This window comes from Pan paniscus, chromosome 15 (assembly GCF_029289425.2).
Source record: "Pan paniscus chromosome 15, NHGRI_mPanPan1-v2.0_pri, whole genome shotgun sequence".
Lineage (NCBI taxonomy): Eukaryota > Metazoa > Chordata > Mammalia > Primates > Hominidae > Pan > Pan paniscus.
Window position 1 is genome coordinate 69498075 of NC_073264.2, and position 24851 is coordinate 69522925.

The 24851-nt window shown below is 41.6% G+C and overlaps 1 protein-coding gene and 1 long non-coding RNA gene across 8 annotated transcripts in view; one reads left to right on the forward strand and one right to left on the reverse strand.

Moving 5' to 3' along the window:
• RAD51B (RAD51 paralog B) overlaps window positions 1-24851 on the forward strand; it is a 917968-nt gene that overhangs the window by 571103 nt on the left and 322014 nt on the right. The gene's annotated exons all lie outside the window — the stretch shown is intronic.
• On the reverse strand, window positions 13034-18340 carry LOC134729020 (uncharacterized). Its single transcript, XR_010109852.1, has 3 exons — window positions 17215-18340; window positions 14098-14184; window positions 13034-13334 (listed from the first exon to the last, which is right to left on the reverse strand). It is a non-coding gene; the product is annotated as an uncharacterized LOC134729020 (long non-coding RNA).

Sequence of the window (24851 nt, forward strand, 5' to 3'; positions counted from 1 at the left end):
TGGTGTCTACCCAGGGACAATGCTAAGCATCCTACAATAAACAGGATGGTCCCTCCAACCAAGACTTATCCAGCCCAAAGTGACAGGGTGCTGAGGTTGAGAAGCCATGTGGTATATAACACAGATGTACACACTGGAGGAAACGTCACTGAAGTAGATGCTGGTCACTTACCAGTTTCACTCCTTCAGGATATCCTCTTCTTTAAACGAGGAGGTTGTGACTAGTTACTTCCCATGAAAAGCAGCTGACCCTTAGGGTTGAAAAGTATGTTTATTCCCAATAGCAGTGAATGAAAAAAAAAAAAAACCATAATGAATTTCTACTTGCAAGAATGCCATCTGTGGTTTTCTCCAAGTGTTGCTCTCAGCACTCAGTGTTCAGGGTCTTCTTCACCTGTGCATTCTGCTGCCCTGCATTATCAGAGTTAGAATCGGGTGGAATACAAATATTTCCCCAGGCATCATTTGGTCCACAGCTGATGCTGCCAGCTAGTAAGCTGTGGAGTCTTACACCTGATCAACACTGGTTATTTTCTCCTTTTGATTACAGCCTGTTTTACTGTACTACTATGTGTCAATCCCAAGGACCTATTCTAGAGAGACAGAGTGAGCAGGTTGCCCCTGAGAGGGTCACTGGGTAGGGAAGCTTGGGAGTGTGGGTGCAAGTGGGAGTACACTTTCCACTCACAGGCTTCTTTGTCAAGATACATGTTCTATTTGTTCTGCTGAGTAATTCAGTAACCACTGAAGTTTCTTCTCAAGTCAGCTTTTCACTTTGTCAAAGCAAAATCCATTTGCATCAATGAAGTTTATTTTAATTTTTTTCTTATGATCTCAGAATGAAATAACAAAGAATGAGGGAAAAAGTAAACCTTTTAACAAAGTGCATAAATCAGGAATTTTTTTTAACCTTATTTTCTTCTGGAAAATCTTGTTGTTTACGTGGTTGGAACTTTATTATTACACAGATTATTATAAAAATGCACCAACATTCAAAAGTACAAGGCAGGATTTCCCACAATGGCTATGTCCTGGCTGGCCTTGTTGCTAGCTGGCACAGTAATATGCCACCTGGAAGCAATGACCATTGGAAAAGAAGCCAGGAAAAAACCTTATGAGAGGCACAGGGCAGTAGATAATTTGTGAAGCGGTCGTTTGCCTCCCAGAGTGGCAAGGCTGGCATGTCTGGCCTAAGTGTACACTCACGTCATTTATCACATCCTCTGGTAGCAGCGCCTCTCTCCACTGCCTGTGAAGGAAACTGTTGCACAATCCTGAAGATCTGACTGAAGGAAACTTGTCTTGGGATCAGAATTAAGGTTCCTTTTTCTTGTTTTCATTTCCGAGTTGCAAGTTATGCCCCTTTTTAGCGTTCCCATACCCAGCTGTCTACATTTTAAGCAATCGTTTTATGGAATTATATCTTAAATGTAAAATAACAAGAATTCATTTAAAATAACTGCTTTCCCTCCAGAACCAGAGGTATCTCACCAAAGCTGTCTGAAAGACCTCCTCCCCACCAGTATACTCCAATTGTGGGTGACAGTTGTGTTTAGAAAGTAGTGTTATAGCTCCTTTTATGTAGGATGATTACTCTGTGGCCATGACCTTCTGGGATGAACGGAAAGGGCTGGACACAGTTGCACAGCACGACGACAGAGGAGAAGCTTGTGGAAGTGCATTGCAAACAGAGATGGGCGAGTTAAGTTACTCAATTGCCATCTGCCTCTATTTTGCTAACTCATTAGTTCGGACACCACATTGTGTTAATCCCCACTTCCCTGGCTCTGAGCTTGGTTCAGGTCTCGGGGGAACAGTGAGACTGCTCAGCTCGACCCTCCTGTCAGCTGGGCCTCAGCTTCTCTGCATTGACAGCATGCCAGGCCTGTTACCTTCGCTGCCACATCACATCAAGGTGAAGTTTTCTCCCCAGCCCCTGGCAACAGAAATTGAAGCCTTTTGGACTTCGCTCATTCTTCCAAAAGACTTTTCTAGGCAGTGGGATAGATTTTCGCCTTTCACCCCCTAGCACTCTCTTCCCTTCCAGCACCCCTTCAAGGCAACTGCAATTTCAGGCTGACCATCTTGGAAGTTTGATGGCACTGAGTACCACCAGCCAAATGCTCTCACATTTTCTGTGCCTCTCAGAAGAAGAGCCCATCTGGCAGCTAAGAACCAATGAGTGAGGCCTAATTTGTCCCCCAAGACTATACGAGAAGGGCAGTCTTACTTCTGGACCTAATCTAGCATTACGAGCATCCAGTGATGACCCTTACGGTACTTTCTGAGAGTAGTTGCTCGTAATCATCATTGTCTCTGCTGGTGGGCTGACTGGGATACGCAAATTGTTCCTATCAATTTATTTTGACCTCTCTGGACTTCAGTATTCTATGTGTGAAAGGGTATTTTCTGAGAATGATTAGATAATTTGTGATGTCTTTTTCAGCTTTAAGTATGAAAATGATATGCTAATTTTATATGTTGTCAGACACTACTCTAGGCATTTAACATATACAATCCCACTTATTGGTACCCAGGAAGTAGACACTATTACATCTCTGATTTGCAGATGAAAAACTCAGGCACTGAGAGGTTGTTTGTTCAAAGGCAAAGGTAATAAGTGACAGCCCAGAGATTGGCTCCCGAGTCTGTGCTCTTAGCCACTTGTGGTCACTTAAGATAGTCCCTTAATCACTTCATTGCTCTATTTCCTGTCTTCTTTCCAAAGTCTGTGGGTTCTCAAATGTGATCTCATCAACATTTAGGGCAGTATCCTTTGGAGGTTATTGTTGCCCCTTTTTTTACAAATGGGCACTTTGAGATAAAAGCAGGCCACATACAAGCTATTGGCAGAACCCAGGAGTCCAGCTTTTGTGCTGTGGGTTCCATCTGCTATGTGTCTCTCCCAGTCATAATTAGGATGATCAGAAAATTCAGATATAACCTGCTTACCCCTTTCAACCAGGGCAAATCAGAAACAGCTCCATAGACAATTGGGTTAAGTTTCCAACTCAAATGTTGAATGATCTATGCAGAATATAAAGGCGTTTACAAGCCAATGACTGATACAGATGCAGCAATAACATACCTTTCCCCAGTCCTCTCTTTGCTGTAAGGCACCCACTGAATATCTTACACCTCTCTGGATAGCAGGAGTTACAGCAAATTCTGCATATGCCCTCCCACATTTAGCACATGCAGGGCTCATCCAAGAATTTTAGCAGCAGGGGATGATAGAGTTTGTTCTGTGGTTCTTTCTGACTGTCTCTGCCCTGATAGTGCCTAGTACCTGAGTGGCCCTTCCTCTGTCCTCTAATCCCACTGGATTGCACGTGCCTTTTAGCACTGGAGGTTCTGAAAGCCAAGCAAGAACTCCTCCTAATGGCATTCAGTACCTCTTTCTTCCCAGTCCCAGGAGGGGTTTCCCATCAAGTAGAGGGAAGGTGATTGTTTCTACCTCTCATTTAGTCGTTCCTTTCCAACTTGATGGTATACCACCTGCAAAGCTATCCCAGAAACAGATGAAATTTAGGATGCCCGAAGACTGGTTTGTGACATAGAAAAATTGGAATTGAAATGAAACTGCACATTCATTGATATCACCTCTCCTTTGTGAGTCTGGACCTAATAGAGTGGAATGAACAACAATACTGAAATACCAAACTTATTTATGCATTTAAGTCACCAAGTGATTTGGGTTTTTGTATCAGGGATGGCTGTTGCTTTTCCCTCTGCAAAGTTAAACTACTGACCCATTTCCTCTCAAATTCCAGTTCCACGTTTAACTGAAGACACACAGAAATAAATGTGTGTTGGCAGAAAGACAAACCCTGAGATGAAGCAGGAGGTATGTTGGCTGATAGAAAGGCTGTTATTTTAATTTCTTTTACATTGCAGCAGTCTCAGATGGATAGTATCCAGGTAACTTGTAGTGCCTGCATCTTATTAAACTCCTGTTTGATTCAGAATTTACAGCTAAAATGCACCTGGAATACTTAAAGTAGGAACTAGACTTTGGTTCATTTGTTCTCAAAAGGGATGTACAAATCGATTGCACAACCTACAGCAAGTGGCATAAAAACCTTCAGAATAAGATGATGGCACGTTTTTGTTAATAACTATATTTCTTGATTTATAAATTCAACAATGCTAATTTAGTGTTTACTGTTTTACAGACATTGTGCCTCTATAGCAGGATGAACTCACAGGCATGTTTTCTATACATCTGTCTCTTTTTATTGCATGTGACAGAAACCATACTCAAAGTAGCTGAAGCAGAAAGTAAAATTATCACAAGGATACTGGCATATCTATAGAAACTAAGGACTGGGATGCAGCTGACTCAAAGAAGAGATGGAACCAGTGTTAAATAACATTGTTAGTTGGTCTCACACTCTCTTACACACACACTGTCTCTTACACACACACACACTACCACTACAACCACCAAATAGCTGCACTGTCGCTACATAGCCACCACCCACATGTAGCTACTGAGCACATGAAAGGTGCCTTAAGTGTAAAATATGCACTGAATTTCAAGGACAGTATGAGGGAAAAAAACATAAAATGTCTTAATTTTCATATTGATTACACGTTGAAATGATAATGTTTTGGATATATTGTGCTAACTAAATATATTTGACATTTATTTTACCAATTTCTATTGTTTTCATGTGCCTACTGGAAAATTTTAACTTACATATGTGACTTGCATTGTGTGTGTGTGTGTATGTGTATATATATATATATTTTTTTTTTTTTTTAATTGAGGCAGGCTCTCTCTGTCACCCAGGCTGGAGTGCAGTGGCACAGTCTCAGCTCACTGCAACCTCTGCCTCCCTGGTTCAAGCGATTCTCCCACCTCAGCCTCCCGAGTAGGTGAGCTTGCAGGCGTGCATCATCATGCCCAACTAATTTTTGTATTTTTACTAAAGACGGGGTTTCTTTTGCTGTGTTGGCCCAGTTGATCTCGAACTCCTGACCTCAAGTGATCTACCCACCTTGGCCTCCCAAAGTGCTGGGATTACAGGCATGAGCCACCACACTCAGCCTGGACAGTGTTGTTCTTCTAGTTGGTTTTCCTAAACATCTACAGCAACATAAATCTCCCCATGCCTTAGTTAGCCTGATTTAGTTGAGGAACACTGAAGGGACAATCAGAGACATATATCACCAATCAAGTATATATCATTCTATTTCATCCTTTTCTCTCTCCTTTACTGTCCCTCATAATTTCTACATGAGCCGAACACACACACTTCTTTTTGAAAGTGAATGTATATATTCACTCACTTCAAAAATACTTATTGAACCCCAATTCTATGCTAGGTCTTACATCAGGCAGTGAGGATACAAAGTCCCTGCCCTCACAGAGCTTCCTTTCTAGCAGCCTCAGCCACTTTTAGCTTGTTTTCATGAATGGAGCCCTGATGTGGGAAGTGCACCTCCCAGCATGGCTGCATCTGGTCCAGGCTGAATGATTAACCCTTATAGTGAGTCTAAGTTGAATGAAAACTTGGATTTTCAGAGTCGCCATTAATACCATGTTGTCAAGGGAGATGGCAAACGATGTTGTTATTCACAAGTCGGGAGCCTTCAGTGATGTAAATTTGTATTTCTCTTCCCATTTTTATGGAGCCATATTTCAGAATTCAGAAATGGAACTATGGAAATATGGCTCTCCCTGTCCCCAAAAAGAGTCCTTCTTCTAGACTTCTTGACAATATGTGTGAGGAAGCCTCTGGATTCAGTTGTTTTGTTTTTTTAAGTAACTTTTTAAATGAAGTATAATATGTAAACAAAAAAGTGTGTACATCGTAGTGTATAGCTCCATGAACTTTCTCACTGAGCACACATGTAACCAGCACCCAGATTAAGAAACATAACATTAATAGCGCCCATGGAAGCTCCTCCTTCCTGTCATGACCCCATCCCACCCCTCCACCCTCATCCCAAAGGTAACTAACTACTATCTGGACTTCTACAACCATGGATTAGTTTTGCCTGTTTTTGAACTTTTTATAAATGGAGTCATATAGCAGGTTCTCTTTGGTACTATTTTCTTTTACTCAATATTATGTTTATGAAGTTTATTCATGCTGTTTTCTTAACCCATAGAAAATATAGATAGCTCCCAAGAAGAAACATAAAAATTATAATCCTACTACATTAAGATAATATGTCAGTGTTTGTCCTTCTAGCCACTTTTCTATGTATATACTTATGTTAACTTTTTTTCCAAAATTAGACCATAGTGTGCATACTACTTTGTGATTTGCTTTGTTGTTTGATATATCAGATCTACCAATGTGTTCTAAATGTTGGTCTGTTGTAACGAGGCTATATTCTGAATTGACTAATAGGTAATACAGAAAAGTAGAAAATTATTTTTTAAGTACCCATAAGTATTTATATTAATCATTTTGTCCGATGTAGATTTGATCTGTCTCAGTCAGGCTTCCAAAAGACTTCCAAATAAAGGTAGCGAACAAATGGATCACTGATTGCTAGGGAAATCTGGTAATCAAGACCAAGTTGGGCCTCTTGTTTCTCAATGAATCTTCTAAATCACTCTCTACTGTTTTAAACCTAGGTATTCTGCGAATATGTAACAGATTAGGAACTGAATAATTCTGAGAATGGCTTGTTAGAGTCTCTTCAACTCTTGGCTTACTCTATAATCTGAAACAAGTCTGTAAAATGTTCCTTATTTCTCAGACGAAGAGCCTCATCTCCACATCTGTTTGGGATCATAAGAAATAATACTTACATAACATTTTGGAATCCTTGAATGAAAAGTTTTTTGGAGTTGCTGACTGTTCCTAAAATTTCCTCAACTAACATTGTGGAAATCCATTGTTGTGGATATAGTTGCTGAGCTAGGTCATAACTAGATTGCAAATCTTGAGTAGTGGAAAAATCTACGCCTCGAAGTTCTGGTCATTTATTTTAAAAGCTATTCATTTATTCCTAGATGTTCATACTGTGAGCTTAGCCTGTTATCATTTTGGTTTACTTGCTAAATATTCACATTTGGGGTCTTCATCCTTACCCATTTAGGATTGTATCTATTGGCATATGCCATTGGATTTTTCTGAGTGAGGTCACCTGGAACACTAGTGTTCTGACATTGAGTTTACACTGCAGGGGTGAGAGAAGTAAATATTCCCATTAGTCAGTAAAGCTTGAATTTATAGCCTGAGACTCCTCAGACACTGACTGTCTGGGACCCTTGGAGACAGACCAGCATTGAATGAAACTGAAAGGTAGAGAATATACTGTGGCTGGGAAAAGTGATGGAGCAAATCTATGCAGAGATACAATAGTAGGATATTTAAGAGTTGGAAGGGATATTAGAGGCCCTGTGGTCATACTTCATTTTTCAGTTGGGGAAACTGAGGCTTAAGGAGGTCACAGAATGAGTTAGTCACAGAGCTGGGTTAGAAGCTTACTTTAGTGTTTCACCAACTACTCAGATGTCTGCACTACTGAGATACATAGAGAAAGAGCGTCAGAGGAAGGATTAGGGTGTCCTCTAGACCTCATTACACTAATGCAGTCCCTGGTAGGATCTAAAGACATACTTGTCTCCAAGACACCTGACAAGCTGAGAGTATTGATTCATTCTTTCCCAACTTGGGATTGCAATGGTGAAAGGAATTTGGCATTTTATCTAATCAGCATTGGAAACTTGGCTTTCTTTTGGAGAATTCAAAAGTTCAGTTTAGGATATGTTCACAAGATACTTTCCTCCAGAATTAGGTGGGAGATAAATTATTAAATTTATGAGACTTGTCTTTCTTTCTTTCTTCTTTCCTTTCTTCTTTCTTTTCATGTAGCATTTCTTTTTCACATTGTTTCTGATGCTTTCAGTTTCATTTGTGTTGTCACATATATATCAGTTGTTGAGTCTTTAGTATGCGGAGATGCTGAGCTTGCCCTTCCAAGATGTTGGAAGGTCAACTCACATTATGGTCTAGGTCCAGGAAACAAGAATATTTCCAACTCACTGGGGACCATCTTGGCCTTGAGCAGAAATGGGATCTGAATTATTACCTAAGAGACCTTTGTAGATTGTCACAGTTGGCAGCCTCAGGACTTGAGCTAATCCTGGAAATTCTTTAACTTCCCAGAAAGAAGGTTCCACAAGGGCAGGCTGAGGTCCTCAGAGAGAGCAGATGGAATAGAGCTTACAACCAGTTGCCTTTACAACTGGACTTGGAGATAAATAATAACATTATACCCATTTTTTTTTTATCATGAAGCCTTTGACTTTGAGGGGATATCTATTCTTTATTCCTTTTACCCTGTATGTGGAAAAAAATGCTCTGTATGAAAGAAAAGCAAGCAAACTTGTTGACTCAGTTCCCATGGTGAATGCAAGGCAGACCAGGCCAATAGAAACAACTCAGATATTACAAAAATGTGTTTCTTTCTGGCGGCTGCACAGTCAGTCCTTTATATCCAGTCACTGCAATCGCCCCATCACACAAAACCATTTCCAAGGTCATTATTCTGGTTGCGGGGGCTGCTTCCCCTACAAATAAATGTTGGTTTTACTAAATGTCCTCTCTCTCCAACTCACTTTATGGCAAATGAGGAGTAGCAAAGCATCATTTAGGAAGAGAAAGTGTAGAAAATCAGAGAGATGAAATACTACAGGTTTTCTAAAGGCTCAGGTTTATCTGGCTCAAGCAATACAAATTATAAACTATGGCACCACCTGTATAATCTGGTTTTAATTAACTTGAGGAAGGTACATCAATGTTATTTCATTAAAATCAAATTCTGTTTAAATGGAAAACCACCACTACAGGGTACATTGGGGCATTGTTCACTTGGGTTTTGGGGTTGGCAAGTAAATCCTGTATTAGAAAAACCCAGGCCGGGCGCGGTGGCTCACGCCTGTAATCCCAGCACTTTGGGAGGCCGAGGCGGGTGGATCACGAGGTCAGGAGATCGAGACCATCCTGGCTAACACGGTGAAACCCCGTCTCTACTAAAAATACAAAAAATTAGCCGGGCGTGGTAGCGGGCGCCTGTAGTCCCAGCTACTCGGGAGGCTGAGGCAGGAGAATGGCGTGAACCCGGGAGGCGGAGCTTGCAGTGAGCCGAGATCGCGCCACTGCACTCCAGCCTGGGCGACAGAGCGAGACTCCGTCTCAAAAAAAAAAAAAAAAAAAAAAAAAGAAAAACCCAAGCAAACCCTGTTTTTTTGGAATCTTCTTATGCTTCGGAAGGCTTGTCATAGGTTCCTTGGAATGTAGGGGGTGCCCTGGTGAGGACCAAGGCACAGCTCAAGATGTTGTTTGCCAATTCTTCCTTTTATGACCCTTCTAGTCTTCTGTCTTCCTGCTCCCTGCCTGTCTCCATATCTCTTTAGTGCTTGGCCTTGATGCCCTATAGGACTCTCTCTCCCATTTGCCACTTTGAACTGAATGATTTGATCCCCACTGGGTGGACAGTGGATGACATGGAGCACTCTATAAACAAAGATGCTATTTCAGGCTTACAAGAGGAATGAGGCCCACATGATCACAAGGGGCTGGTGAATAATAGAACCCTCTTTTGAAACTCTCACTTCACCAATTACCTAAGAGCTGGGAGGAACCTGAAAGATCCTATAATCTACACACCTCCTTTTCCGAGGAGGACACTGAGATTCGGAGGTAAAGAAACTGGTCCATACTAGTGAAGGCTGTTTGAGTGGGGCCTCCCCATTTCAACTCATGCCCTTTCCCCTCCAGCCTGGTGCCCCAGTTCTGCAGACCTGTTGATTACAACACAGCCCACGCCGAGAAAATCCTGCCCTGTCAGCAGGACAGCTTTACAAGCTGACATAGGACATGTGTGCGTTTGGAGTCAGGAGAATGGCTGAGTTTTAGTTCCAGTTCTGCCTCTGCTTTGCTGGCTTCAGCGAGTCACTTCTCCTTCCTTTGTCTATTTCCCCTATTGGGAAGGAGAAGATAATGAACCTTTCCACCTATCAGGCTCACTTGAGTGTTATAAAGAATAATGAGGTGATATTTGTAAAGTGCTTTGAGCTGCTGGGAAAGAGGAGGGGGTGAGCTCCGTGGAAAGCATTATTAGCTGGAAGCACTTATCAATTGAGCTATTTAACAATAGCAGAGAGTAAGGATACTCAGAAATGAATTCCAGGGACTAGCCCTGCTTTGAATTTAGGAGGAGGATTAGTGGGAACCTAATAGGTATTCCGCTTCTCCAGTTTCTTCAGTGCACCGTCAAACTAGGAAAGGTAATTACATTCTTCTATGTCGGATTCAGCCCGGAGTTTCAATTGGGATGTCAAAGTGTGCTTGTCCTCTATTCTCATACTGAGGCTGTGTTATGTTGTGATTGTTAAAGCCTTGGGCATCTTCTATCCCCTGGGGTAATTTCACTTAGGAGCTATACAAAGTAATTTCTATGCAGTGGCTGGGCTGCTGTTTATAAGGTTGATTAGTAGAGCTTCTAAATCTAAAGCGCCTGGGGAGCAATTTGGTTGAAGCAGGGAAATAAAAGGCAAGGTCTTTATCATGGTTGATCTTTTTTTATTGAGCCGCTCCATGGGAATTTTCTCAGTGACTCAGATGCATCTACAGTGCAAAACGTGGGGCTTGGTGGCTCTTTGACATGGCAATGGAGGCCTAGCCCCAGGTAAAGGTGAACTTGCCAGGTCACTAAATATATTTAGGGCCCCCTTTTAACTTCCTTTACTCTCACAGAGGGTGATGTTTCTGGGGCCCTGAAATGTGTGGGAATGTTTCCAAAAGATTGTTCTGATGAGGGATCTGTTTCTGCAAACTCCTGCCCCACTGTTTGAAAGACCGTCTGCCCCAAATTCAGGTCTTTCTCATTTTTAGGGCCAGGGAAGAAGACAGAGGAAGAGAAGAACTGGGGGAATTTTGTTTTGAACTTGTGCAGTCTCTGTGGGCTGACTGAACAGTGAGCCAGGCAGAAGGTGGCTCCCTCTTTAGTCGGCAGGAGCAGGGCTGAATTTTATCAACATCTTCTGCAGGTGTAGGGAGAGGTCAAGATGTCATTTGGAATGATAATTTTTCTGATCAAAGTTAAGTTAAGGAAATTACAGTGATTGCATCTTTGTCCCCTAAAGTTTATGAGCCTCTTTGTAATCGCTGCTTCCGCAAACCCTTCCCCACCTTCCCAAGTTCTCAGGCCTCCATCTGCAGGGGCTGCTGGGCTTTTCCCTCCAGGAAGGACGGGCTCACCAGCTGGCCAGAGGTTCCTGTATTAGTGCTGCCCTGTACTGACTTGTGAGTCTCCAGTAACAATCCTCCGGTGTGGCACAGCTACAAGCAATGACCAGGGAGGCCCACCTTGAATCCTGAACCTCTTTGGGGGCTGACTCAGTCCTCTGAAACTGACTCTTGGATTCCTTCCTGGGTCTGCCACCAACTCATTTTTGTTTTTCTCAGCAAATCACTTCTCTGCCTTGAGACTCCATGAAATAATATAAGGTTTCCTTGGCAGGATTCTCTGACCTTTTTCAGAGACCCAGATTTCTTGTTTATTTTAATTTGAATGTCTCAATCCTCTGAAAGCATTTGGAATATTTTCTTCATTTCCCTCTCCCAAGGTATCTACTTTATCCCAGACAGGGCTCCCCCAGTGGGTTTTGAGGGGAAGGATGCTGAGGCTTTGGGCCCTGGCTCCTGTCCTTTACTTCACCTCTGCCAGGGCAAAGACCAGCACTGGGCTGACCTCCCCGGGCTGGGCCAAAAGAGAAGGCTGTGGAAGCCGCACGTCTCCGATGCTGCCCACTGTCCTTTCCCTCTGCAGCCACAGCTGCCTCCAGCCCCCCTCACCCCCGCCTGCTCTTTTTCTCAGTGAGCCTCAGCGCCAGTGCCCCAATGAGCTGCTGGGAACAGAGGTCCGTCCCCTGCACTGGCCTCGGCTCCCCGCACCAGAACATTCAGGCATCAATGGGAAACAGCAAGATCTGTCGGCATCCCCCCTTTCTTCAGGCTTTGAGGGCCACATTCTCCACGGCCATCTGTTCCCTTTCACCTCTCTGGACAATGTTGCTTTTTAAAGCCAGCGATTCTTCCTCCTTTATCCCCTCCTCTCCCGCCTCCCCTTCTTCTGTGCTCCCACCCTTTCTACCTCTCCTCTCTTTGCCCGATTCCTATGAAATTAGCCTCTTTTAAGATAAGATTTGCCCTTCCTCCATACAAAGCTGTTTTGCAAACACTATGGGTTTTTGAATTTTTATTTTTACATTTTGTTTGAAGTGAGGGCTTGCTACTTTTAAAGTTTGTGATTGTCTTGTGGAGGGGGTAGTCTTTTGATAGGGATAGGAAGGGGGAGGATAGAAAAACTTTTTAGTCATGAAAAAAGAAAATACAGAATAATAATGAGTTTTAGGTTCCTGCTGGCAGGCACTTGCCTCTTTAAAGAAGGAATCCTCCCTTTCCTTTCCTTGATGATCAGTTTAAGGAAATTTTTATGCTCTCGAGGTCTTCCCACCTTTTATTTTATTACTATTTTGTTGTTGCTGCAATGTTGTTGTGCTGTTTTTAATTTAGAGCCAGGGCTTCTGTTGATCTGGTACAGCGGATTCCTTTGTCTTGGACAGAGCCATATACAACTCCAGAGGTTCCTGGATTCAGGCAGAGTGCCCATGGTGCCTTCTAGATGAAGCAATCATCCTGACTCAAGGGCTGGACATCAAGGGGTGTTTGCCCCAGGACTGACCAGTGACTAAGTGTGTGACCTTGGGCACATCACTTTCTTTAAGAATAATGATGACAGAATCATTTACTTCAAAAAATTCTTAACACATGATTCTTCTGTTTGTACTATTACTTGGTTTCACAAGCAAGACGAGTCCGTGGTAATGTCATGAAAACTTATGGGTTATCCTTGGGTAAGGATGTACCAAGAATCCACCGTTAGGGTCTAGTTGAGCAGCAGACATGGGAAATATCTAAAACAAGGACGGACTCCTGGCTGTGGCTGCCTGTCAGGATCACAGAGCAGGGACACGGGCACCTGCAGAGTTGGGCTGACAGATTGAATCCTGTCTCTCCTACTTACTAGCTATACAGATATCAGTAAGGTTTTGTCATCTATAAAATAGGGGCAACACTAGAGATATACTTCTTATGGTCGTTGAGACAATTAAGAGATTTTTATCATGTAAAGCACTTGGAATAGTTTCTGGAACCTGGTCGGTACTATGTCGTTGTCCCTCTTCCCATCCCACATCCACATTACAGATGAAAACATGGGCTAACGGGTTTTCTGCAGGGCTCTTCTTAGTCTTTCACATTCACCTTCTGCTGCTTCATTTTTTCATTGCAGAGTGAACACTGATAAAATAAATAATGTAATTATCAGATTATAATGATGATTAACACAGTGATTCTATTTAGAAATGTCATAAAATAGTGAAACATCCTAAGATACAAAAAGATATATGATCATGTACTTCTGGCAAAGAAGGTGAACCAGATGTGGAGATGATAGTCATAGAAGGAAAGCCAGTCATGATTTTGGCAACTGGGATCACCTTACATATTTTCAGCTGGAGAAAACCTGGAGATTTATTTTTCTTTTGGTATCAATTTCTAGAAACCTGTCGTATGACTAAGAGTTTCCCAACAATAGGGAGAGAACATTATTAAAATATGCTTTTCTAGAAAGGCCCAAATGACTCTGAATAAGAAACTGAATATTATAATTTAATGAGGAAAAGAAAATGAATGGGATGTCCAGAAAATTGGGGCGGGGAGGGGGTGGTTTCCATGCATTTTCCCTCCTAGAAAGGGAGATTAATGACCATTCTTATAATATCTAAATGGCCAAAAGAAACAATGAAAAGAAAAATAATGAATCAGACTCTGGGGTTTAAATCCTGACTCTGCCACTTGCCAGGTGGCCTTGGGCAAATCACTTTCTTTGTAGCGCAGCTTCCTTCACTAGAAAATTGGTATGATAATGGTACCTCCCTCACAGAGATAATGTATGTAAGGTGTTTAGCCTGGAAAACAATAATTACCCCAAAATGTTACCTCATAATTCTTTACTGTAATGTCTTATATCAACTGACATCTGAGATGTGGGACACATTACCCAAAGTTGGTAGTCTTGATCACTTTGCGGATGCTGGTCATTTGCAGTAAACCCATAGTTCTGTCTCATTTCTGGATAAGCATTGGCCTTCGAGGAAGAAGGAAATTGGTTTGCTTAAGAATTCGTATTTTGCAGATGTGAACTGACTGGCTACTGACACCAAAACCAGTTCCCCCAATTAAAATAACCCTGCTAGCCTCAGCACATTTTGTTCATGAGCTCCCTCTCCCGCCGTGGGGCGGCTGCCTGAAAGTACTTGACTGCCCTACCCTCCACTCCCCGGGGGTTGGGACATGCTTGTGAAGAGATACTTGAGGAAGTTAAAGCAAGGTCATCTCCATTGCCTAAGCCCCACACCCTGGTAAACTGCACACTGTTTGGACCTTGAAACTTGTGAGCTGCGAATTCCCGTCACAAATGGAGTTTTCCTCCCTCCTGTGGCCCCAGTTTGTGGTGAGCCTTGTGTTGGCATGGTGGCCATGGGGACACCCCTCGTGTATGTGTGTGTAGGCCCCCAAAAGGAGAAGTGTAGCAGCTTCCCTCAGCCTTGCCTCAGAAAGCCGGGTCCAGATGGCCAAGGAAGCACACTGCATTGAAGGAACTCCGCAGCCAGAGTGAATTTACCAGCGTGGGAAACAAAAACCTTAGGGTTCTGGTCTAAAATTCTGGGAGCAAAGGACACTGGGATTGCCTCCACCAAATGTCAACATTTTACTGCTTCCCCCACCCCCTTCTCAGAGCCTCCAGGGCAGCAAACATATGTGAGGCCAGCATTCCATTCCCTCCCACGCAGGAACATATGCTGATTCCTATCAGGATCCTCTGCTTCCCAAAGAGGCTGATGGAGATGGGGAGGGAGGAAAGCATAACCATAAATCCTCACACTCTGGGCAAGGTGATAATTGAAAGCATTCTCCACCATGACGTGCTCTCCAGTGCCAGGGCAGCAGGCAGCTGGGACAGCTAAAGCTGGAGAAGGCCTGGGCCGGGGCCCAGCTCTCCCTCTGACCAGGTGAATTTTGGTGGTCAAGTCACTTCTCTGCCTATGAAATGGGAATAAGGATTGTATCCATATTGTGGGAATCAAAGGAAGCACTTTAAGTCAAATTCATCAGATGCACTTAGGCACTCTGGAGTTTTCAAAGCACCTCAGCATTTCTGTCTTGACTCACTTGATTCTTTTTGCTCCCCTACTTGCACTCCGTTCCTGCTGTCACTGAGGAAACACAGCAGAGTGTGAACTCTGAAAGCTGACCCTTGTTTGGTGTCTTGAAGCAATGCAGGTCAAGGAGCAAGACTGAGGAGGGGCCTTAATGAGGGTCTCTGAGTGAGGACCTGGGCCCAGTAACCAGCCCTGGCCTGTTTCATGCCCAGGCTATCAGCCGCCTCTCCTACCAAGTCTCTCTGAATTAGTATTTTGGGTGTCTCCTCAGACAACAGCTCCAAGAAGATGAATTATGGCAGTTCTAAAGGGTATTTACATCTCTTCTCTCTATTCCTCTTGGGAAGCAGGGTGGGGGATTAAGTCAGTCTTAAAAACTGGCTAAAGGGCATTCTCCAGAATGATGTCTTCTGAGATTAAAAGGACACAGAGCCACATCACAAGATACTAGGTGGAGATTTTCTAATACAAATGCATGCATGATGGTACATGGACTGTCTGCGGGATCTGAGGAGTCTGTAATTGCAGGCAAAACAGCAAATGCCTAATACATGATTTTTTTTCAAATGTTAGCATATATTAGGATCATCTGAGAGAGGTTTTTGAAAATATGGACTCTTGGGCATCACCTCCAAAGATTCTGATTCATCAGGTTTGGGATGGGGCCTAGGATTCTGCATTTTAGAAAGTTAACAGATGATTCTGATGTATAGAAACATATGAATGCCCTAGTAATTTCTCCAGAGATCCAATCCCATGTCTTGATTTTATATCAATGACCAAGTAATCTCTCTGGAAAGGCCAACCTACATTTTCCCACTAATTTTTTTTGGGGGGAAGGAGAGTTCAAACCTACAGAAAAGTTCCAAGAAAAGTATATTGAACTCCCCATATACCCTTTACCTGATTTTTTTTTGGTTTTTTTTTTTTTGAGATGGAGTCTTGCTGTGTCGCCCAGGCTGGAGTGCAGTGGCGCAATCTCGGCTCACTGCAAACTCCTCTTCCCGGGTTCACGCCATTCTCCTGCCTCAGCCTCCCGAGTAGCTGGGACTACAGGCGCCCGCCACAATGCCCGGCTAATTTTTTAGTAGTTTTGGTAGAGATGGGGTTTCACCGTGTTAGCCAGGATGGCCTCCATCTCCTGACTTCATGATCCACCCGCCTTGGCCTCCCAAAGTGCCGGGATTACAGGCGTGAGCCACCAAGCCCAGCTCTTTACCTGATTTTTAACACTTTGCCTCATTTATTTTTATCTCTTGTATATTAGTTACCAATTTATTTTATAATATTGTTAACTTATTATAATTATCTTTGCTGAACCATCTGAGGACAAGTTACAGGTATCATATCCTTTCATCCCCAAATACTTCAGCATTTATCTCTTAAGAACAAGAACTTCTCTTACATAACCACAGTACAATGATCTCACCCAGGAAATTAGTATTGATACAATACTATTATATAATATACTGGCAATATTCAAACTTTGCCAGGTGTCCCAATAATTTACTCTATGGCAGTTTTTTCCAGGATGCAGTCCAGGATTAGACATGGCATTTTAGTTGAAATGTCTTTTTGCACTAATGGTTTTTAAAGCCATTGATGTTCTCCCAGAAAAATTTTTCTTCAAGAACATATTTCCTAATAAACAAATCATATTTCTTTTCTCTTCTGTTCTTACTGCTTGCAAAGAGCCAGTGATCCAAAGTGGGCCTGAAGCAACAGCAGGCTTACCCAGGCCTGATTCTTCACAAGCTAAGGCCTGGGCAAAGGACCCTCTCTCAGCCCTGGGTTTGCCTTGTGAGCTGATTTCCTGAAGGCAAACCACATGACTGCTGGTGTGTCCCCTTGCTGTTCAGTCAAGTGGGTGGCCACCTGGCTTTCTCCTTGTCCCAAAGTACTTCATTGGATATGTAAAGCGACCAAATGTTACTTCACTGTAGTTTGAATCTTACCCAGAAAGAGTGACTGGTAAAGGACATGCCACTTTGCACCCTTCCCAGCTCTCTCCAAAGGCAGCTGGCTGAATGCACACTTCTGAGGGTGATGTTTTTTCCAGCACTCAGGGATATACCCAGTGTGAGATCAGAATCAGCAGCTGTATTCATTCTGCCTCAGCCAGTGCCACCTGAAACAAATATCAAGTGGTCAAAAAATGAGATGGTGACCATGTATAATACACAAGACTTATTAGAATTCAACTCTGGTATCCGCCTGCTGCCTCTGACTCTACAATGGGAGCAGGAAAGCAAAGCTCATACCAGGACAGCTGAAAGGTGTGGTCTGAGGATTTCATGGTGAACAGATAGAACACACTGTGGGGGGAAAAAAAACGTATTTTATGCAAGCATCTTTCTGGCTTGTCTTGAATGGAGCTAAATTTAAAGAGAAAGTGCCACAGATTTCTTTAAATGGTTAGGTTTTTGTTTTCTTTGTTTTATTTTGCTAGTATTTACTTAAGGGTAATATGTGTTTTCTGTAATGAGTGAATTTATTTTTAATTAAAAACTTATTTGCAAAGGTCAAGAGATTTCACTACAAGTCACCATTCAGGATTTTTTTTTTTTTTCTTTCCTTAAGTAGAAGGTAGCAAGGGGAAAGCTGTATTGGAGAAAAGGTTCAGGGGCATGGCTTCCTGGAGAATGTTGGGAGTTGAGCTGATGGGAGGAGATTGCTTCTTTTTATTCAGACAATCTAGTTCTGTTCTTCTTATGCCTACTATTGTTTTCCTTGCCATCTTTGAGACCTTGATGATCGACACTGCAGACACAGCAGAGAAGCCTAGTACAGCATCCCCTACTTCCAGACTGAAGCTTTTCGTATAAAGTGAGCATGCTCACTGTGATTCTGGACAGTTCCTACATAGTATCTCTGTAGGATAACATATGTCTTGGTTTTCTCAGGGCAAGCTCAGTTTATCTCTGTTATCCCAGTATAACTATTAAAATGTCCCCATTTCATTTTCAGAAATGTCCTGGTTGGATAAGAACTTAAAGTATTTTGTTAAGACTCTGGGAAACTGAAGGTATTTTCTCCCTGTCCATGAGCCAGTGGAGTTGTTGAGTGATTTGTGCTGGTGCATACCAGTCTCTAGCCTAGTGGATGGCTCACCCCCGCTTCTCCCCTACCTTGTGCTATGGAGGATCCGTCCCTAACTCTTGCATTCCAGAGGTTCTGATTGCCTCACTTCTTCCTGTCTTCTGCTTCACATTTCTTACCTTTCTCAGTAACGAGTTTGCTGAGACTTGGATCAGCCTAGGTATGTTGTGCAAGTAAAGCCTCTGGACTGCATTCACTCCTTTCACCTCCAGCCAAGAGACATCAGGAATGAAATTTTCTGCTTTACTAAAGTGAAGCAGCCCATTCTTTACCAGCCAAATGCCTTCCTCGGTGGGTAAATGGTATTAGTTGAAGCAGTTATTACATAGTTTTATGCCTCAGATCCTGTATTTATAAATCTGAAAGACGACTAATAGCTTTAAAGTATTTTGAGAATCTCAAAGCTCAGAAGATTATAAATAACAAAAGATATATTTTTTCGTATCTAAAATGGTAGCACAAATACTGCGGTTGCTTACTTAATAGATAGCGTGTGGTCCCTGAGCCATTGCAGCTGATGGGTTTTTTCCAGTGCTCTATTTATAGAGCTAGGTCAGAAATATCACTTCCGTTGGAACCTGACCTATAGACCATTGTCAATTTTAGAGACCCAAGGAAGTAGAATGCACCCTAAATACAGCTGGTTCACAGATTCAGTTAGTGAACCACAAGCCCTCAAGGAAATTAATTTTGCTGGAAGATAAATGTCTGAGCCTATCCCAGTCTCTTTTCTTTGACACCTTTGTCCTGTGGTCTCACAGAGCTTGTAGGTCATCTTGAATCTTTATTCTAAAAATAACCTATTATAGGCAGTTTCCCAGCTTTAATAACTTACTCATCCTCTTCACCTTTTGTTGCTAAAATTCTGCATTGTATGGAACAAGAACTGATGACCTGCCAAGAGAGGTAACCAAGATTCTCAGTCCCTTCCCCAGTTCAAATGGATGGTCCAATAAAGAACCATGCTCAGCAAGTGCCAGGGGCCTAGTTTTAAACAGGAGAAGCTGAATTGAATGGATGATGAATTGAATGAATGAACTGAATCCTTCTGATCCCTAGTCTCGCACTCAGACTCCCGTCTTTAAGCTTTGTTACTATGAAGTTGTGTTTGCTGGGACTTGGCCACTGGTCAGCACAGGTTTACCCATCATAAAGTCTTACTAAGTAGGGTAGACTAAGAAAATCTCTAGTCTGGAGAGAAATCTGCTATCAGCAAAAGAACCCATGCCTGTGCTCTTTTCAAGCACAAACGGGTGCTGGGTAGGGCACAGCGATTCAAAGACAGCGCATGGAGTGGTGCATTCTCAAACTTCCTGGAACAAGTGAGGTTCTCGATGAGGAACTCATTCATATCATCAAAATACCAAAGACTCAAAGTTTTTTAATAAGGCAGGAACTATTGAGGTCATTTACCCCTTCTTGTCATGGATGAGGAAACTGAGGCTCAGTGAGGTTAGGTAACTGCTCATTACCAAGGCCTACTCTGAGGTTCTTTGTTACACTACTCTCCTCCCACCTGGTCTCATCAAAAGCCCAGACGGAGTCAGAAATAGAACTGCAGGGTCCTGCTTTCTAGCCAGCAGCTGGCCACAGGCTATCATGCATTACATGGAATGTGCTTCAGGATGTGAGGACAAGAGATATGAACGAGAATGCAGTTCCAGTGGTAACATACCATCTTCTTCCCTGGATTTATTTCAATCCTGAAAACATTTGTAGGTATTGTTATTCCTTTACTTTTTAAAATTTCTTCTTTCTACTCTAAATAAATGGGCTTTCATCTGCAGGGACTGGAGGGACCAAATATCCAGAATATCCAGTCCGCTAAGGCCATGAACTTTTCCTTCCCCTCTGTTCCTATTTTGGGAGTCATTGCTTTGTTTTTTTGACTTTTTTTTTTTTTTTTTTTTTAACATGGAAAAGCATTCTTTTAAAGTTGACCCTTTTGCTGCAGGGCAAACGCTTTTCTGTTATGCACTAGAGATTCAGTTTGATCTCCTAGAAATGCTTAGCACAGGAGTCATAAATTGAAATGTTTTCAGAGAAGGAGCTTTCTCATTAAGAGCTTTCCAACAGGCCTCTTCTAAATACTGACACGGGTTGGTACCAGAAGCCCATCACCTTTTTGGAAATCAAGGCTACATAGCAACCTGGTTATCCTCCTCCAGTCTGATTGCACGAGGGCTACACCCCATGTATACAGAGCAGAGAGACAGCTCCTTGCCTTGTGAGAAATTCGTCTTCATAATCAACTCCCACACCAAATGAGTAAGGAATTGGATCCAAAAGATAGTCATGAAAGATATTCCAGAATCCAAATCATGTGTTTTAACCACTTTGCAACTAAGATTTACTATCTTGCCTCATTGTTAACAGAATAAAAAATGCAGGAGATAATGATTAAACTTCTTTCCTCCCTAGAATTTCATCTTCAGTGTTTGATCATCATTGTTCCTGTCACTTATACATATCAAGTATCTTCATCTAAGGGTCACCAAGAACCTCTGGTTGCCTGGAGGCCAGAATTATTATTCACATTTTACAGATGGGTTAGCAATCACAGAAAGAGAACATGCTTTGACTTACCTAAAAGAGTCTCTGAGAGAGTGGAGAATGAATGTTCCCACAGTCTTTTACAGAGCCCTGACTTCAGTGTGAATAGATTAGATTTGCTCTATGTAGCTTACACAGAGACTTCTACAGGCTCAATCCCATAACAATGAAAATCCTCAAAAATGAAAATATTTTCAAAGCTCAGTTCACGTATTTGATTTTTGTATTTGCATTGGAATTAACCAAATTCCAGACAATGAAGTTATACTGCTTTGGCAGGTCTAAATATCACAATCATCAAAAAGGAGAGAGCGGGAGTGAGCACCTCAATTTTTAGAACTTCCTCTTAAAGTGAACATAGAGAAGGTTCACTTATCTGTTTCCTAACCAATTAGGTCATCTTGCAGGAAATCACCTTTTCTTAAAAGCCAGTAGGCAGATTCCTCCTACTTTAAATTTCCCATCAACAGCATTAACAATCATTTATGCCAGCCCTCTCACAGGAATGCTTGAAAGTCAAAAGACATAAGAGACCACTAAGTTTTCTAGTTTAAAATAAGGTCACAACTTTATAGTAACTTACAGTTTCCCTGCCTCCCTCTCTCAAGTGATTCTATCACTGCAATCACCCTTCAATTGCTTTCCTATACTTGAGGCCCTATTAAGTAAACTATCTTTCCAATCCTTGCCAGATTTTTAATTCTACAACCAGAGAGGATCAGTTCCAGGCCGCCTGACTTGCGTGAATCCAGCTGCTGGGCCAGTTGAGTGAGATTAAGTAACTTGCTGAGCCAGAGTATATACTGTCTTTCTGGAAACCCCTTGCCCTGGGTTATCACTGTACATCAGAACAGAGGAAGCCGAGTATGGAGCCTGAGTGACATGCAGAGCTCAGATGAGTGATAAGATCCTCATGACACACTTCCATCGGTATCCTCCCAGAGATGGGCCTTTGAGCTCTCAAGACTCTTGTGGGCTGGCAGAATAACACGTTATTTGACATGAGAGACATGATAAGCCCAGAGAAAGCTAATTGGAGTAGTGGTTAAAACTCAGTTGGCCTGGTTTCGAACCCTGGCTGTGTCAGTAACTAACCATGTGAACTGGAGTGACTTAGTTTCTCATAGCCTCATTCTGTCAATAGGGATGTTAATATTACTCACTTCATAGGATTGTTGTAAGGATCAAAAGAGATGTAGCTAAGATATGAAGCTCAACAAGATTTAAGCTTACATAGTACCTAGCACATAGTACCTTAAAAAAATATTGCCTTTCCACCTTGGGCAACATAGTGAGACCCTGTCTTTACAGAAAAATAAAAATAAGTTAGCCAATCATTGTGGCATGTGCCTGTGGTCCCAGCTACTCGGTAGGCTGAGGTGGGAGGATTGCTTGAGCATGGGAATTCAAGGTTACAGTGAGCTATGATCATACTACTGCATTCCAGCCTGGGCAATAAGGGAGACCCTGTCTCTAAAAAAAAATTTAAAAATTGCCTTTCATTATCATTAACTTTCAAGGCCTTGCTGTTATTACTTTTATGGTGGATTAATGTTTGTAAGAACTCCTAAAAATACAAATGGATATTTTTAAAGTCTATAGTAGACTACAGTCAAGCTTGCTCACTCAGGGTTTCCTTTGGAAACTTTTCTGTGGTCATCTGTACTCATGGCCCTTACTTAAGACTTGGGTTTACCTGTCCAGAAAACAACCAAATACATGGGTACTTTTTTATACTATTCTTATTGTTTTAGCGACGTGGAGTCCTTTAAATAGTTGCTCCTGGCCCAAATGTGGCTCCAATCTCTGAAGACATCCTGTGTCTTCCTTTAGACCCGAGAAACTCCTACAGTTTATCACCAAAAAAAAAAAAAAAAAAAAAAAAAAAAGTTTGAGTGCTTAACTAGCAACTCCTAATTATTCACATGTAGCTTTTTCTTGACAAACTTTAGAGCTTAGCCTCCCTTGATCCCATCACTTAGCAGGCATCTAAGCAACTAATTTCTAGAGTTTACTTGAAAAATGTAAACCTGTTAATTTTAGCTAAGCAAGATAGAATTAAGGATGTAAATCTGCTGCCAAAACAAGGATACAATATGATTCAAAATTTAGTGGAAATAACTTTTTAATTAGTCATTTAGTCAGTATTATAAGCATCCTCTGTGTCTCAGACCTTGTGTTAAGTAACTCAGGCATGCTGACATACATCAGGTGTGAGTTTGGCCTCTTTATAATATACAGTCATATGTCACTTAACAATGGAGATGGGTTCTGAGAAATGCATCATTAAGCAATTTTGACATTGTGTGAACATCATAGAATGTATTTACACAAACTGAGATGGTATAGCCTACTACAAACCCAGGCTGTATAGTATAGCCCATTGCTCCTAGTCTACAGACCCATTCAGCATGTTGCTGTACTGAATACTATAGGCAATTGGAACACAGTAGTAAGTATTTGTGTATCTAAACACATCTAAACAGAAAAGGTACAATAAAAATGGTAAAAGGATTAAAAATGGTACACCTGTGTAGGGCACTTACTATGACTGCAGCTTATAGGACTGGAGTTGCTCTGGGTCCGTTGGTGAGTGCACCTACTGATGAATGAACATGAAGGCCTAGGACACTGCTGTACACTACTGTAGACTTCATACACCCCGTATCCTTAGGCTACATTCATTGATAGAGACATTTTTCTTTCTTCAATAATAAATTAACCTTTGATTACTATCACTTTTTTACTTTATAAATGTTTTAATTTTTTAACTTTTTGATCTTGTAATAACATAACTGAAAATACAAACATTGCATAGCTGTTCAAAAACATTTTCTTTATATCCTTATTCTATAATCTTATTTCTGTTTTTTAGATTTTTTTACCTTTTTAAACTTTTTTGTTAAAAATTAAGACACAGACACACACATTAGCCTAGGACTACACAGGATCAATATCATCAATATCACTGTCTTCCACCCCCCCATCTTGTCTCACTGGAAAGTCTTCAGGGGCAATAATACGCATGAAGCTGTCATCTCCTATGATAACAATGCCTTCTTCTGCAATACCTCCTGAAGGATCTGCCTGAGGCTGTTTTACAGTTAACTTCTTAAAATAAGTAGAATATACTCTAAAATCATGATTAAAAAAAGTATAGTAAGTACATAGTACATAAAAGTATAGTAAATACATTAAAAGTATAGTAAATACATAAACTACATAAAAGTATATATAGTAAATACATCAATATAGATATGATAAAAAGTATAGTAAATACATAAAAGTGTAGTAACTACATAACTGGTTTTTGTATTTACCAAACTGGTTATTATAAGTAGAATAGACTCTAAAATATTGATAAAAAGTATAGTAAATACATATAATAAGATCAAGTATTATGTACTATGCATAATTGTATGTGCTATACTTTTATACAGCTGAGATTATAGTAGGTTTATTTACCCTGCATCACCACAAGCATGTGAGTATGCATTGTGCTATGATGTTACCACTGCTGTGACATCACTAGGTGATAGGAATTTATTAGCTGCATGATAATGTTATGGGGCCACTGTCATATTTGCAGTCTGTCATTTGCTGAAACATCATTGTGCAGAGCACGACTCTGTATTAAAGGTGATAAGAAAAGCACACAAATAATATACCACAGGTAGAAAATGATTGTAATATGGACAGTAAAATAAAGTATTATAGAAGTTTACAGGAGGAAGACATTATTTCTGTGAAGATTAGAGAAATTGGCACATAGGAAGTAGCATTGAAGGCAGAGTAGATTTGGGACATGTGAACATAGGGGAGTTCCAGATGAGGGAGGGACATGGGAAATAAGTGATTAAGTAGGAACACAGTTGTGGGAAATGGAGCAGGGGGAAGAAGTCTGGAAGGGCAGGTGGGCGCAGGGTAGAAAGTCCTTGAA